We start from the raw sequence: 15,698 nt of genomic DNA, 5'->3' as shown, positions 1-15,698 counted from the left end.
TTTAAAATTTTGCCGACAAGTGATGAAATAACTTCCGTCTCATCAGTCGCCCTCAGAGAAATCATCTCAAACAAACGTCGCGTGAATCTAAACAATGTTTTCTCAGCCTTCTTTATTGAAGCGTCCCACGTGGATTCCACATCACAGGAAGGAGAAGGATTTTTTTTAATTTTATTTTAATTTGTATCCACGGTGAAGTTGAGTTTTAAATCTGTTAAAGTACAAGCAGCTGTTTTTGAGTATCTCAAGATTTTTTATATTAAAGGACATCCCTCATTTCTTCTCTTTTAAATATTAAGTCATGTACAATGTTCACTTCCCTTTCACCTCCTGTTTGGTCTCCACCAGCTCCTCAGATGAATATCTAGGTCCTCGGCTGCCTGACGTTCCACTTCCTCCACCAGCGAGTTTCTTACTTCAGTGGACCGAGACTGAACCGTACTGTAAACGTGCTCTCAAACCTAAAAGCTACATGAGCTGAGAGATGGAAAGCAGAGCAGCGCTGCGGCGTTGACACCATGATGGATCCCTCCTCAGTTTATATATACACATGCAGATTAGTGGAGGTTTAAGAAAGAAAAAAGAGGGCACTTGTCACTATCACTTTGCTGTGTCGTGGTTTCAGGATTTCAGGACGCAAAGGCAGGCAGGCAGGCAGGCAGACACACACACACACACACACACACACACACACACACACACACACACACGACGAGGCAGGTCGGTGCAGCGAAGATACTAGATAAGAATAAAGAGGCTTACAGATGCTGCGGCTGGCGGATGCAGAACAGGACACAAAACGGGAATTCCAAAGTCAGCAGACTGGAGGGGAACTGAGGCAGCGACACGCGGGAGCTTCACACACCAAAGTGACAAAGACTTGAGGGAGGAGCCGAGAAACAGGTGGAACACCACGACGGAAATCAAACAGGAAGGAGGAAGGAACAATAAAAACAGGAAACCCCAAACAGAGGTCACTGAATATGACGACGGTTAAACAGATGACATTTTCATGGACACCACATTAAGTATCGTTTGCCCCTTCAATGGCACACGTGACATCCCATGAACTTCCTGCTCTGAAGCACATTTTGATTTGAATGTTTTTTCCTCCGCTGTTAACGGTTACAACGGAAACTTAAATTAAAAACAGTTGGTTTGTCCGTCAAGCGTTTTTTGTAGTTGGGAGTATGATAAAAATGTTATGCTCCACCGCCACTAGAGGGAGTTTAGAATTGTATAGTTTTATTATCTACAACATTAGGCAACGTCTTCTACAGTTTATAGCTGCATCTCTGTTTCATCACAGGAGGGTGTTGAGAGTTGTTCCTTTCTCATCCTGCTTAGATTTGTTAGTTGTCATGTGCAAAGAAATGTAGCCTGACAGACGTCACGTCGCAGAGATGTCGGTAATATAATGTAGGTAGGTACAGTATATGGTTAAAGATGCTATATCGAGGAGTTTTTTGTTTGCTACAAAGCAAACGTTAACATTAACAAAAACCTTTTTCGACTAGTTGCATCTCCACCTCCAATCTCAACTCTTGTTTTTGCTTCTATTCCTTTCACTTCTTTGCTTATGCAGAAGTCCTGTATTCTCTCTCGTGACCAGCAGGGGGCGACTCCACTGGTTGTTTCTATGAGAACACGACTCTACTTCTCACTTGAGTTATAACGTCAGTGAAACATTCTCCTGAGGAGTTTATGGTTCAATCTCTAGTTGCAAGTCTTCTTCAATAAAGCAAATAAATCCCGACACATTCGCTGCACGAGAAAACGTACACGTAGCACCTTTAATTTGAGGTACATTTATGCCCACACAGTTTTTCCTTCCAAACAATGAGCCGAGCTCCGAAGATGCATCGGGCGCCTGTTTTCTATCAAGTTCTTACGTGACAACAGAACAAATAATCTATTGAATGGAGCTGACAGACTGTAAATGATTTCATTCAGTCCGGGGGCTTAAAAATTTAACAGCTGCTTCATTCAAGTGTCTAAAAAGACAAAACTCAATATAATACAAGTGGCTCATGAATTATGGAAGAAAAAAAACATGTACAGGAAGAAGACAGACCAGAGAGGAAAGAATACAAGTTGTATTAAAATATAATCAACGCGCTTTTCATGTTGCTCGATACGAGCAGCGGCGAGTTTTGCATACGTGACAGACGGAAGCAATTTCATCGTGGAGTTTCAGACAAACAGCATCTTCGTCGAGCAGAATCTCAGTTTGACGTTGACGAGCACAGTGAAAATCTTGACTCATCGGACTCGTGACCCGTCGTCTCCTTTCGGTTCCCCGTCTTCGCCCCAGTGCTTTGCAGTAAACGACCTCATGAGGCAGAATGCCTTCAAGAGCCAGGGGAAAAAATACGGAGAAATGGCCTCCCAAAAAATGATCTCAGGTAAAACAACAGCTGATGATTTCTGACAGGAGGATTCCCATTTTGCATGAAGCCACCAGCTACGCCATGCCGTTGTCATCCTCCCCAGTTCCCTGCAGCCTCCGGATGGGACGGAAGTCGGCTTGTAAACGTACGAGGCCACGAGTTTGATTCCTTGAGAGTCACTTCTCTTTCATTAGAACAACCTCCGTGTCCTGGTGTTAGGCTCATGGATTCTTGGTTCACTTCCTGCTCGTTGGTTGGTTCGTGTGTGTTTCTCTACACTGAACGGATTTCAACAAAACTTGTTGGAAGGATGGGAGGGACATTGCAACAGGGAAGGCAGAGCACAACTGAGATGATGTTAGTCCACAGCAATGACACTCAAAAAGGCCCCATGCCACTCACTTCCTGCCAAAAGCTCCAAAGACCTTTGAAACAAAACACTCCCACCAAGGAAAACTGGGCAAGAAAGAATCCTTCAAATTTTGGCGCGAATACGGACAATGGGGCAGTGGAGGAATTTTCATAAATATGCAGAGATATACCGTTTTTGGGATATTTGGTTGGATCTAGAATCTAAGGACTGTTGGTCTTTTGTCGGTTAGTCATTTAATTTTTCACTTATTGTTGTATAAACCTAGTTGTGCTCCATAAGACAGTTTACAGGTGTCGGGGAGGGTTTTGAAATAATAATAATAATAATAATAATAATTAAAAAATACATCTTACTTACCTGTCCAACAATGATACAGGAAAAATAATGCTCAATCAGTGCAGCAGTGCTTTAAAAAAATGCCAGAAAAGCAAAATAATATTCTCCTCAAATGAAAAGCCGGACACGGATAATGAAAATGCAAATCACTTTCTGGTACATTAAATCAAACTTTAAAAAAAAAACAAAAACATGATTTGGGACGTGCACAATTAATTTGGTGTTTGGTTTATTTTAAAGTGATAATTGTTTTGGGGATAACAATAATTAAATATGTCAGATTAAAAATAAAGATAAAAAAATCTCCTGAATGCTGCATCACGTAGAGTTTGACACTAGGCGAGTGACGTTACTTAGTTAATTCATGAGCCATTATTAAGCATTTCTTCGCTGTGGTTTGCACCGACTCCAATAAATAATCTCTGCGAGTTAACGCGTCATTAACATTCATGAGATTCTCGTGCTTGTGATTCATTGCTGAAGTTGAACGCTGTGATATGAACGCAGGCCGACTGCACTGTGACTGCTCACGACGATGTTAAACCTCCACTAATGATATTTTTCATCTTAAAAGTCTTTGAAAGGATTTTGTGCAACGTGGAAAGAGACACGAGCAGCATCACCCCAAAAAAATTTGATACCAACGTACTGACAGAGGAATTATTTAACTCATGACCCACGTCATATTTCATACTTGCTCAACCAAACCTCGGATAGAAAAGTTATAAATGACGATTTTCTAGTTGTGTGTTTTGTACACAAGTATCAACCCACTGAGACGTCGCCCGTTGGTTTGTGAGCTGCGTTTTGAAGTCTCGAGTTTAGTATTCTCACCAGCGCCATATTGTTTTTTTGAAACCAGAAGTACCCATATTTGGAGGAGTAGTGGGCGTGGCCTGACTAAGAGCTCGTCCATGGCACGTACACCTTCACCGATTGGACCGTACTAGCTGTCAATCACCCTGTAGTCACTCCTCAATGCATACAGTGCTTTATCGTCTATTTTACTCGAAATAAAAGTAAATCATTTTTAAAAAATGAGTAACATTGTTGTTTAAAAGACTTGAAAGAAGAGATTGAACCATCAACTCTGTTTACTGACGTTGTAAATCAAGTGGGAAGTAGAGTCATGTTCTCATAGACTTCTGTGGAGTCGCCCCCTGCTGGTCAGTACAGAGAAGGGTTCCGGACCCGGTGATTGCGTCTGTTTTTTTAAATATACTGTCTTTGGTAGTACAGTGATAATTACGCAACAACGACTCAAGGGATTTCCATGAAACTCGGTGGAGGGAAGGAACGCGAGCCAAGACTGAGTCACTAAATGTTGGGGCAGATCCAGGAATTATTCTCTTACAGTTTCACAGAATTCCCAGGGAACATTTCGTGGATCTCGATTAAAAAATTATCTGAAATACTTTATTGACAAATAAAAACCTGGGTCTAGTACATTTAAATGTGGGGAACTGTTGGGTCTTGGCCGAGGTATGAGCTCCACTTGGTGACATTCTGTTTTCATTAATCAATCAAACTTGACTTCAACCAGGGAAGGTTTGTCTTTGTGTGTACGAGTTCTCCTCATGTGTCAGTTTGATGGACAGAGAGGAGCTGCAGAGGAGAGATGGCGGCTTCAACATGTGGTTCCTCTGGATCCCCCGTGGTCTGCACAACAGAACAGCTGCCGACATACATAATGGAAGAGAAGGGGAAACCGCTGGAATTTTAATTTGCAACACTTTGGCTCAAAACGCTCCCTGGCACAAAAGAGGAAAACTCTGTGAGTGCACTCGTTCGCTCCGAGGATACGGAGGAGGCCGTTTTGGAGCGTCTGCATTTCCAAACCCTCTGTAATAAAAACATCCCTCAGCCTGTAAACAAAAAGGAAAAAAGATGGATGTACAGTGGTTTGGAATAAAAATATGCAATTTCGTGGACGTGAGCGCCGTGGGAAGCGATTTTAAACCCACTTGACTAGAATCAGCGCTTAAGAAAAACCTCAATCCGACTCAACCGCCCGATGAATAATGGAGAACACAAACTGCTACAGCTGTAACACTGTAACCTCATCCATTTTGTATCGCTCACATCCCTTCTTCTCCATCACCCCCCCCCCTCTCCGTTCTTAACCCTTTCATCTCACAGCGCGTCTGCTGCCTAGTTGGGACACGACGAGCTCATTCACTTACAATGTGAAGCCTTCGTGACGGACATCGGTCTTTACTCTGTTAATTCCCTTAATAACTGTAAGAGGGAAGTTGTTTTTGGCCTCTGGAAGAATCTACTTGTTGAATATGTTGTGAAACAGAACAGTGAATATGGGATCAGGCAGGTTTTTTTTGGTGCCTCCGCCAATTAAGGTGACAAGTATGTCACAGGAGCCAGGTGCATCATGGGCCGTCGCCCTCGCCAACACTCCTTCTCCCCTGTGGCTCACGACGATTATCATCTCATCTGCATCTCAGAAACCTCCAAATGTTTCTCTCTTGAGCTTCTCTTCGTCACACTTCCTCTTCATTCCTCCATGCTGTGATCATCTCCTCCTCTTGTCCGTCTTCTGCCTGCCTCCGAAGAATAAAGAGTGCAGATAAGAGAAGTATTACAGAGGAGGTTGATGGGTAATATCGCTGGTCTGGAGATACTCTCCACTAATCTGGCCTCTCTCTCTCTCTCCCTCCATCCCTCCCTCGTCATCTCTCTGTCTTCCCGTCTCTCGACTTCAGTCTCACAGTTTCTCATCATCTGCGTCGTCCTCTCCTGTTTTGCCCTCCGGGGTTTGTACCATGTGATCTGTGCAGTGATTGAAAAAAGGCCCGACTGTGTGCGTTTAATTAAATTTTTTGGAGGGCGGACTGCAGGACTCTGTGGATTTTTAGTTTTCTTACTGTGTGTTGGAGTTTGTTTGTCTGTGTGTGTGTGTGTTTGTGTGGTGGACTGAGAAACCCTTGAGGAGTTTTATTGTTGTTAGGAAATAGCACAAAACAATAAAGAGACATTTACTGTGGACAGTATTATCATATAATCAGAAAAACATACCACCAATATGTACCAACATGAATATTGAATGAACCTAAAGGATAATTATATATATATATATATATGTGTGTGTGTGTGTGTGTGTGTACGGTACAAATTAAGAGGAATTGATTACAAACCTTGGAGGAAGGATGGAACACGGGCCGAGAAAGAACCTATTGAATTTTGGCGTTGACGCAGACAAAGGGGCGGATCCACTTCCATGGCTGATAAACTGTGACAGACTCCAAAAAACACTCGCTAGCCGAGCAACGTGAAACGATGCCTCGTTTTACCCACAATGCACTGCTCCGTGAAATGCCGTAATGGCGCCGGTACTGTCAACATGTCTGTTGGCTGTGGCGAATGAACACGCGGTTTCCTGTAACAAGACCTGTCTTGCGTTTGAGGAACTTCCCCCACGATCTGTACGAATCCTCTTCATATGCCAAATAAAGATCGCCCCCGGCATGAGGTCGTCAGGTCGCCCCACCCCTAGTCCAAATGTATGTTAGTGTGAGTTTAACAAGAGCTGCAGCAGTTCAAAACCTTCCCTCGTCCACACTGCTTCATTCTAAAAACAACCAAAACACACGATCGCAATTCTCACCTCAGAGCCGCCACGGTCCGACCAATCAGCCGCCGGCGCGAGCGAGAGAGAGAGAGAGAGAGAGAGAGAGAGAGAGACCTCCCTGAACGATAAGTTGTACATGTTCGACATGTCCCCCGGATTAGACCGAGAGGTTAAAACTCATTTACTCTTAAATCCTTTGAACTGTTAGATAAGAGGACGACTCGCTCGGAGAGTCGGGAGGGTAATGAGCAGTTAGCCGCATAATGAGGTGCCGGGTTCCAACCGTCCCGAGGCCTCGTAACGTGCACCTGTGAATATGATAGACGGCCATAATCTTCAGCTGCAGAATGAAATCTGGGTAAGCGCATTGACACGAGAGAAAAACAAACATATACAACAAAAACTATTTTAAAGAATGGCAATTTATTGCGAACTACAATAACGTAAGCCTCTAAAATACAGAATAAAAATACATAAATGCAGCCAATTTCCTTTTACTTTGCTTTGCTTTGCTTTCTGAATGAGAGGAGATCGCAGACAATTCTCCTGTGAACGTGTAAAAGGAAGGAAAAGGTCATTTGGTTTAGATGAAGGTGGAAAACGAGCGTCTGGAAGTTTCTGCAGTCGTGTTTATTGGACACATGAAAATCTGTTGCATCTAAAAACAAATCCAATACCCCGAGCTCGTGATGGAAATACACTTTGGTGCCGTTCCTACGAATATCTATTAATTTCCCAGAAAGAACGTCTGCTTAGAATATTATTCCCTCGTAAACTGTTGTACCTGTCTGCAAAATGCAGTGTTCTGGAAAAGAAGAAGACTCCATCGTGTCCTGCTGCTGCGAAGCATTTGAAGTTTTGATGCCTCACTCAGGGTTTCTTCACATTTTTCCATTTCAAAATTCCAGAGGAAAAATGTCCTCCTTCCCCTGTTGATTTTTCAGAATATATTTGACATCTGAGTACAAATAGCTAGATGTCTATAGGTAAATAAATACTACCATAAGTAAATATTATTATAAAAATGAATATCATTATGTAAATAAATGATTTTAAGATCCAACTGTTAACATATCATAGACATAAAGTTACCGTTTCTGTGCATGTGCGGATTGTTATTGAAATATTCATACTTCATCACCAGGATAATCTAAATGATGCCACGTATCCTTGGATTCACGTCAGTTCAGACTTCAGCCTGGAAACACAAACCTGACCCGGAAATAACGGAAATCAAATTCCATACTGCGTAGGAACCCTGCTCATCAGAACTTTTAGCACAGTTGGAAAAATCTTTGATAGTAAAAAAAAAACTGGCCATAAATGAGCCGATATAAAATACTACTGTAAATTGTTGGGTGTGAATTTATTGCACGTGAAATCCTACTTGATGTTACATAGGAAATATTGTTTTAATTATTTCATAAAGGTTTTATTTATTTATATTGTGATTTGACATATATTAAAATTACACTGTGCAATTTAATGTCAGTTGTGATTCAGTATTTCCACATTCCTTGTGCGTGTGAAAGGGCAAATTTTTGTGTTTGCAAACTTTGCTTTTATAATTATACTTTAACTTATTAACTGTGCACTTAATGTTACATTTACCAGAGAGGCAGCTGGAGCTCTGTTCGCACTCAACGGCAGACGATGACATTTTTCTTCTTGCACGACTTCATTTCAACCTCCCCGGTCACAAACAACGAGCCGCTGCCTCGAAGACGGACGACAACGACGACAACGACGACAATGACGACAACGACGACGACGACGCTTCAGTGGAAAGACGTGAAGTGAAGCTCGTCTTCAAGAGACAAAAGAAAGAAGAAGACGAGCGGCCACTGCTTTATTGAGTCGACCCAAAGTGTCACTTCAGAAAAAATAACCCTGCGTCCTCGAACCAGATAACAATAATAATAATAATAATAATAAAAGATTTAATTTATAGAGCACTTTTCATTAAATCTCAAAGTGCTACTGATTACAGTAACCACAGCATTTTATAAATATCTATACACAATTCTTAGTAGGATATCAGGAGAGCAGGCCGCGTCTACTGAGTACAGTCGTGTTCCATATAGTCCCAGGGAGGAAGAAGAGGACGAGGAACAGCTGGAAATCAGCAGCAGCACAGAACAGAGGGTCGTGTGGGGCGACGCGGCTTCAACACGAAGCTTCAGCTGCGAGCAGCGAGTCACGAATAACAAGAACAACGAGGCAGAGAAGATGGTCGACCGCTTAGAGAAGACGTACGTAAAGTTGTACTTTACAGGCGACTGGGGTCAGAAACAATGACTGTATATAAAGAGGATCAGCATATGTATATAAAGTCAATCAATGACTGTATATAAAGACGATCACTGACTGTATATAAAGAGGATCGATGACTGTATATGAAGATGATCAATGACTGTATATGAAGACGATCACTGATTGTATATGAAGACAATCAACTACTGTATATAAAGACGATCAATGACTGTATATAAAGACGATCACTGATTGTATATAAAGACGATCAATGACTGTATATAAAGACGATCAATGACTGTATATAAAGACGATCAATGACTGTATATGAAGACGATCAATGACTGTATATAAAGACGATCACTGACTGTATATAAAGACGATCAGTGACTGTATATAAAGACGATCAATGATTGTATATAAAGACGATCAGTGACTGTATATGAAGACGATCAATGACTGTATATAAAGACGATCAATGACTGTATATGAAGACGATCAATGACTGTATATAAAGACGATCAATGACTGTATATAAAGACGATCACTGATTGTATATAAAGACGATCAATGACTGTATATAAAGACGATCACTGATTGTATATAAAGACGATCAATGACTGTATATAAAGACGATCAATGACTGTATATAAAGACGATCAATGACTGTATATGAAGACGATCAGTGACTGTATATAAAGACGATCAATGACTGTATATAAAGACGATCAATGACTGTATATAAAGACGATCAATGACTGTATATGAAGACGATCAATGACTGTATATAAAGACGATCAATGACTGTATATGAAGACGATCAATGACTGTATATAAAGACGATCAATGACTGTATATAAAGACGATCAATGACTGTATATAAAGACGATCAATGACTCTGTTTGTTGAACCAGACCTCTACAATGGAAGAGCTGTTCAGAACTCTCACCATGTTAACAGAGCAGTGCACAGTCAGTCAGTCATAATCACACACAAGCCAGAAAAAGCACACAGTGGAATACAGTTTCAATGTTCCCCACAGAGTTTTATACAAACCACACATAAAGAGTCTCAGTCGATATAAATACAAGTCTCTCTCCGAGAAGCGGCTCAATAAACTGTGGGTCTGGTTTAGGTCGCCTAGAAGTCAGTGGGAGTGATACCTCCTGTCCCGGTTAGCAGCTGTGTTCTGTTCGCCAGGTTACCGGCGTTACCTCGAGTTCCCGGAAGTCGGACGACAGCAGCAGAGTCCGGTGAGGAGCGGCCCGGGCCGTGACCGGGGGAGGATAGAACCCGGATCCGGTGAACGACAGAGAACTTAAGGAACAACGGACTGAACCCCGCGGTGACACGAGCTGGTGGCGACACCGGGACGGTGAGACGTCCCCCTCGGTGTGTTCGTGTCTGTGAGTACGCGCCATTTTCCTTTTTTGAAATCAGCCAGTCATCAGGCTAGGACGGGTCCGCGTCATGAGGGGGCGTGTCCTCACGAAGGCGGCATTAAAAAACAATTAATGACTGTATACAAAGACAATCAGTGACTATATATATATGATTAATGACTGTATATAAAGACGATCAGTGACTGTATATGAAGACAATTAATGACTTTATATCGAGACGATCAGTGACTGTATATAAAGACAATCAGCAACTGTAAATAAAGACGATCAATTACTATATATAGAGAAAATCAGTGAATCAGTGAAAGACAATTAAAATGACTGTCTATACATTGTTTATATATTGTTTTACAAATATATCATTATATATAGCCAATTAACTTATATGTGAGAATGATTTCTAGGTTCTTTGAAGAACCGCCCTGGTGATTCTCTCTCAGTCAACATCACGTTACATAACAGATCTCAGCGCAGAGAGTTTCATCAGTGGAAGTTGCTGCTGTCATCACAGAGGGAGCGTTCCGTTCCCACCGTCTGAACGTGTTCCGCAGGAAACGAGGAGTGAAAACCCGAGAGTCAACATGGCGTCCTTTAAAAACGCCAAATAGAGCTTCCCTCGGATACGTCTGGTGCATCTCTCGCAGCTGCGGGAGATTTCACAGCTCCACGCCCGTCCTCGTCGCGGGGGAGGTAAAACACCAGCTTCCAATATGGAGGCGGCGTGTGAATACCAGGCCCAATTATAGAAACACGAGCCAGATCTCCTGCCAGACGGCGCCAGATGGACAGGCGAGATACGGGAGCGTGAGCACTCATAGCCGGTAGCACAGAATTAACCACGGACCGTTTCCCTGTCCTGCCTCCACTCTCGCTGCCGTTTACCCACAGAGGACGTGTCAACTGAATCTGTTGAACCTGATTCAGATCAATGAAATACGTCCATCGGACGATTTCATGACATAAACGCTGCATCGTCACGTTTATTGGGAACCTGTTGCTTGAAACTGTTGGAGATGCATTTACCAAAAAGCATAATTCATGTTAATGCTCATGTGTGGACATTCGTATCATCTGGTTGCATTCATATTTAATCAAAACCATGACTTCTGTGCAGCAGCAATCAATCAAATAAAGGCTCATAAGTTAATCAATTAGTAATCGGCTACTAAATTAATTGCCAACTATTTTGATAATTGATGAATCAGTTCAACAAGTAGATTTTAAGAAGAAAATAAAGTCAAAATTCTCTGATTTCAGCTTCTTCATTGTGAATATTTTCTGGTTTCTTTGCTCCTCTATGACAGTAAACTGAAGATCTTTGAATTGTGGACAAAACAAAACATCATATTGGGGATTTTGGGAAACACGTTCAACATTTTTCACCACTTGAATTACATTTTATGAATTGAATAACTAATTGATTAGTTGAGAAAATAACAGACATATTAATTGATAATGAAAATAATCATTAGTTGCAGCCATAAAACAAATACAATTTAATTTGTATAGCCCATTTTCACAAATCACAATTTGCCTCTAAGAGCTCATCTGTCCTTAACCCTCGACAACAGTGAGGAAAAATTACATATACAAAAAAAAGCTTGAGAACATAGAACGTTGTTCACAATTCAAGTAGCAAACCCAACAGGTAAGACTACATGAACATCATTTAATGTAATTTCTTCATTGTACGCACAAAGACAAACAACAACAACAACTAGTGGCCGATCAGGAGAATGACGGGCAGTTGTGCATCATCGCTTGTCGGCCATTAAAACTGTCACGGACAGATGCCGCAAGTGGAGCTGAGTTTATGAATATTGAATGTGAACCTACAGAGGAAGCTTTCGCTTCATTGGCAACACACTGTGGCCTATATATACTGTGCAGTATGCAACAGCTATCGCTCAGCGTTGCACATACACTTGTACATGCTACAGCTCACGCACACACACACACAAACACACACACACACACACACACACACACACACACTCCACTCGCAGCTCATCGACCGAATCAAATCACCGAAACGAGAAAAGGACACACTGAATAAATCATAGTCATTATGTCTGTTATGAGAAAAACACGACTGAGACCAAATCACAGTGGTGAGACACTTCAAAACACAATGTACACTTTGCGAGTATATGAATAGAGGCTGCGTCTTTTCATATCACATGACACTGAATCACAGAGACAGTTGGCAGAGCATCTTTCTGCACCTCCAGTGTTCCAGTCACTACTAGTGGATATTCTGCCGCAAGATCAGAGATTTGGGGGGAAAAGAAACCTAATTCGATAATAGAACAAAGTAAAACTTTTCACCATGTATGGAAACAGGAAATAAACGGTTTCTGCTCCGGTGATTCCTCGTTGTTGAAGCACATAATGAAAGAGAGGATGTTTATCTCAAAGTGTGTTTCAGGGATGAGCAGAGGACACCAGTGTGTGTGTGTGTGTGTGTGTGTGTGTGTGTCTGTGTGTGTCTGTGTGTGTGTGTGTGTGTGTATGTGTGTGTCTGTGTGTGTGTGTGTGAGTGTGTGTGTGTGTGTGTTGGTATCACAGAAGTCCAGGTTGTCTCCCAGCTCTCAGAGACGGAGGTGAAAAGGCTAAGGACAAAGACAGAGACAGGCTTTGTTTAGTTTATCACTGACACACACACACACACACACACACACACAGATTACCCTCTCTGCCTTCCTTTCCGCAATTCTCTCGCTGACCGGACAGATGGTGAAAATGGTAATTAAAGGACCAATTTACCATCTAGAATAATGTTGTTATGTTGTAGACAAGCACATCTTGTGCACACACACACACACACACACACACACACACACACACACACACAGATCAGTAACAACACTGACTCCTCTTCCTTGTGTGTTTGCAAAGTGAATCTGGTTTATCTGGAAACCAGGACCAGCAGCATGGTTGAAGCAGACTGACAGCTGATTGTATGAAGAGACCAACAAACCAACAACTGCAGAGAGACAACAAGTCCCAAGTCAAGTCCCAAATCCAAAAAAGTCTGAAATAAATATTACTATCTTTATAATATTAATGAATGAATAGTATATTTAGAAGAAGAAACAATGCTTTCAAATATCCTTATTTATTGTTTTTTTCGAATAAACTTTCCCTCCTTCTCCCTCGGTGTGTTCGCTGCCGTCACTTGGACTCAAATTAAATCTGTCGCCGGGGAAAGGAAGAGGTGATTGGCTACAGAGCCTGTCACTTCTGATCCGGCGGTGATGTTTCAATTCACTGTTGCTGCTGGATGTGTTGTCTGTTGTTTTTCACATCAACGTCATCGCAGGAAGCTCCCGAGCTGAGTGGTTAAAAATTCATCCCTGTTCCTAATTGGGTCACGACGCCGGTGGATCCTGCGCCTTCTCGGGCCACTCGCTCCTCCAGCTTGGCGACGATGAAATCTTTCACCCGTCCCCTCCCGTCTGTCGGACGGTACGAGGCAGCTCCCCGGTGTGAGTGTGTATAATTGGCCGGGCGACGAGACCAAACCTGTTATATGTTAATTGTGTCCTTTAATCAAGCGCCTTGCCTCCTCGCTGCGAGACAGATGGCGTGGAACTGCACCTCTGGTCTCCTGCCGCAGAACATGAACTACGTGTCACTGAGTTACGGCAGCGGGGATGAGCAGGACGTCCCGCTGAGAGAGATGCAACACACGGGCTGCTGAGAGTTGGTCCTATGTGACCTTATTTTACCGCTTTGATGTCGTTCAGACCAATGCACAGACAAACAGTATTCATGCAGAGCTGACTATGAATACGACATCATTTTAATCGTTCAAAAGATGTGGAATGTCCTACTATATTTCTGTATCTTTTCATCTGAGAGAATAAAGAACATTTGAGTGGTGGACATGCAGCGTCCTAAAGGTTCACAGTTTGGACAAAAGCTGTTTTGTAATTCACGGACCGCCTCACGGACCGCCTCCTCTGCGGCGGATTTCCTGTTGGCCGTGGAGCATGACTCGTTCTGAGACAACCAATCCATTGTTGTCATTAGTAGAGTTCCACTAAAGTACAACTCAAGTATTTTTCTGGGCTTGTTCTGCAGCTCGGTCTCCAGTGGTGCGATCAAGTCAAGTCTTTTAGCCTCAAATTTAATGAGACGCGTTACTTCCTGCAACTTTTCTGCACCTTTGCTCGCAAACGATGTGCGAGGTGGAGACAGCTTGTTTACACATTGTTCAACATGCTCAGTAAATCAGTGAAGATGTTTCTCTACAACACACACACATGGACTCTCACACACACACGCACACGCAGACACAACTCGGCAGCCGCCCCGGTCTAATCATTTCTCAGGGGCGGCCTATTTCCTTCCTGACAGCCCAGACAGTGAACTGTGGCTTCGTACAGTGTGTTTTTACTGGTGACATAAACGAATGAATTATTCGTAATGATCCTGCCTCTCTGCCCCGGAGAGAAGTGAGTCTGCTGCAGGTAGCGTGGAGCGGGGGGCGTGAAATAATGCCAGAACTATTGGATTTCAGGGGAGGGGAATTTTCATACTCTGCTCATTTTGCTTCCCCCTCGGTGGTGCAGACTTCCCCACGATATTGATTAGAGCTGTCCCAAACCATTATTTTTTCAAACAATTAATCTAGCGATAATCTTTTTGGATTAATCGACTAATCTAACGATTCATTTTTTTGCCCACCTCAGCCAGCGCGCGCCGGCCCTCACTTTCAGTGCGCCACGGGGTTTTGAGTAGCTTTTTAAAATATATCGCTATTTTTTCAAACACGATATAGGATGAGACGATATCGACTTGTGTGTTGCGTTAAAATAACGTCATAAGTTTCTTTCGCGGAGCCGCCAGTTCGCCTGTTTCTCCTCTCCCTGCCTGTCCCTCGCACACAACTTCGCCTGGCCCCGCCCCTCTTCCTCTCTGAGCCCCTCCCCTACCCACTCACTCACACACACAGATTATTACAAATACTGCCTCGATCATTTGGAGTTGGATTCCAAGTTTCAGATGTGTAGAGAATCCTGCAAACAGGTTGCAACTAAAAGTTCGAGCCTGACGAATCTCTACCACCATTTACAACAGCGCCATAAGCCGCAGGACGAGGAGTGTGTAACCGAGAGCTTGACGCCTTCGCAGCCTTCTGCACCGAAACAAACGCCACCACTGGACTGGAGTATGGGACAAGGGTTGATCTAGTTGTTCAGGGCGACTCATCGACGCAAATTATTTGAGTCGACGAATTTATGTAGTGGATTACGTCGACGAGTCGTCCCTAATATTGATGCTTTGTGCTGCTGCTTTTGAAAATGAGAGTCGCAGCTACAGTCTCAGGAATGAAATGAGCGGTGCATACGTAC

Source organism: Scophthalmus maximus, chromosome 11 (assembly GCF_022379125.1).
Source record: "Scophthalmus maximus strain ysfricsl-2021 chromosome 11, ASM2237912v1, whole genome shotgun sequence".
NCBI classification, from domain to species: Eukaryota; Metazoa; Chordata; class Actinopteri; order Pleuronectiformes; family Scophthalmidae; genus Scophthalmus; species Scophthalmus maximus.
Note: the sequence above shows the minus strand (reverse complement) of the source record.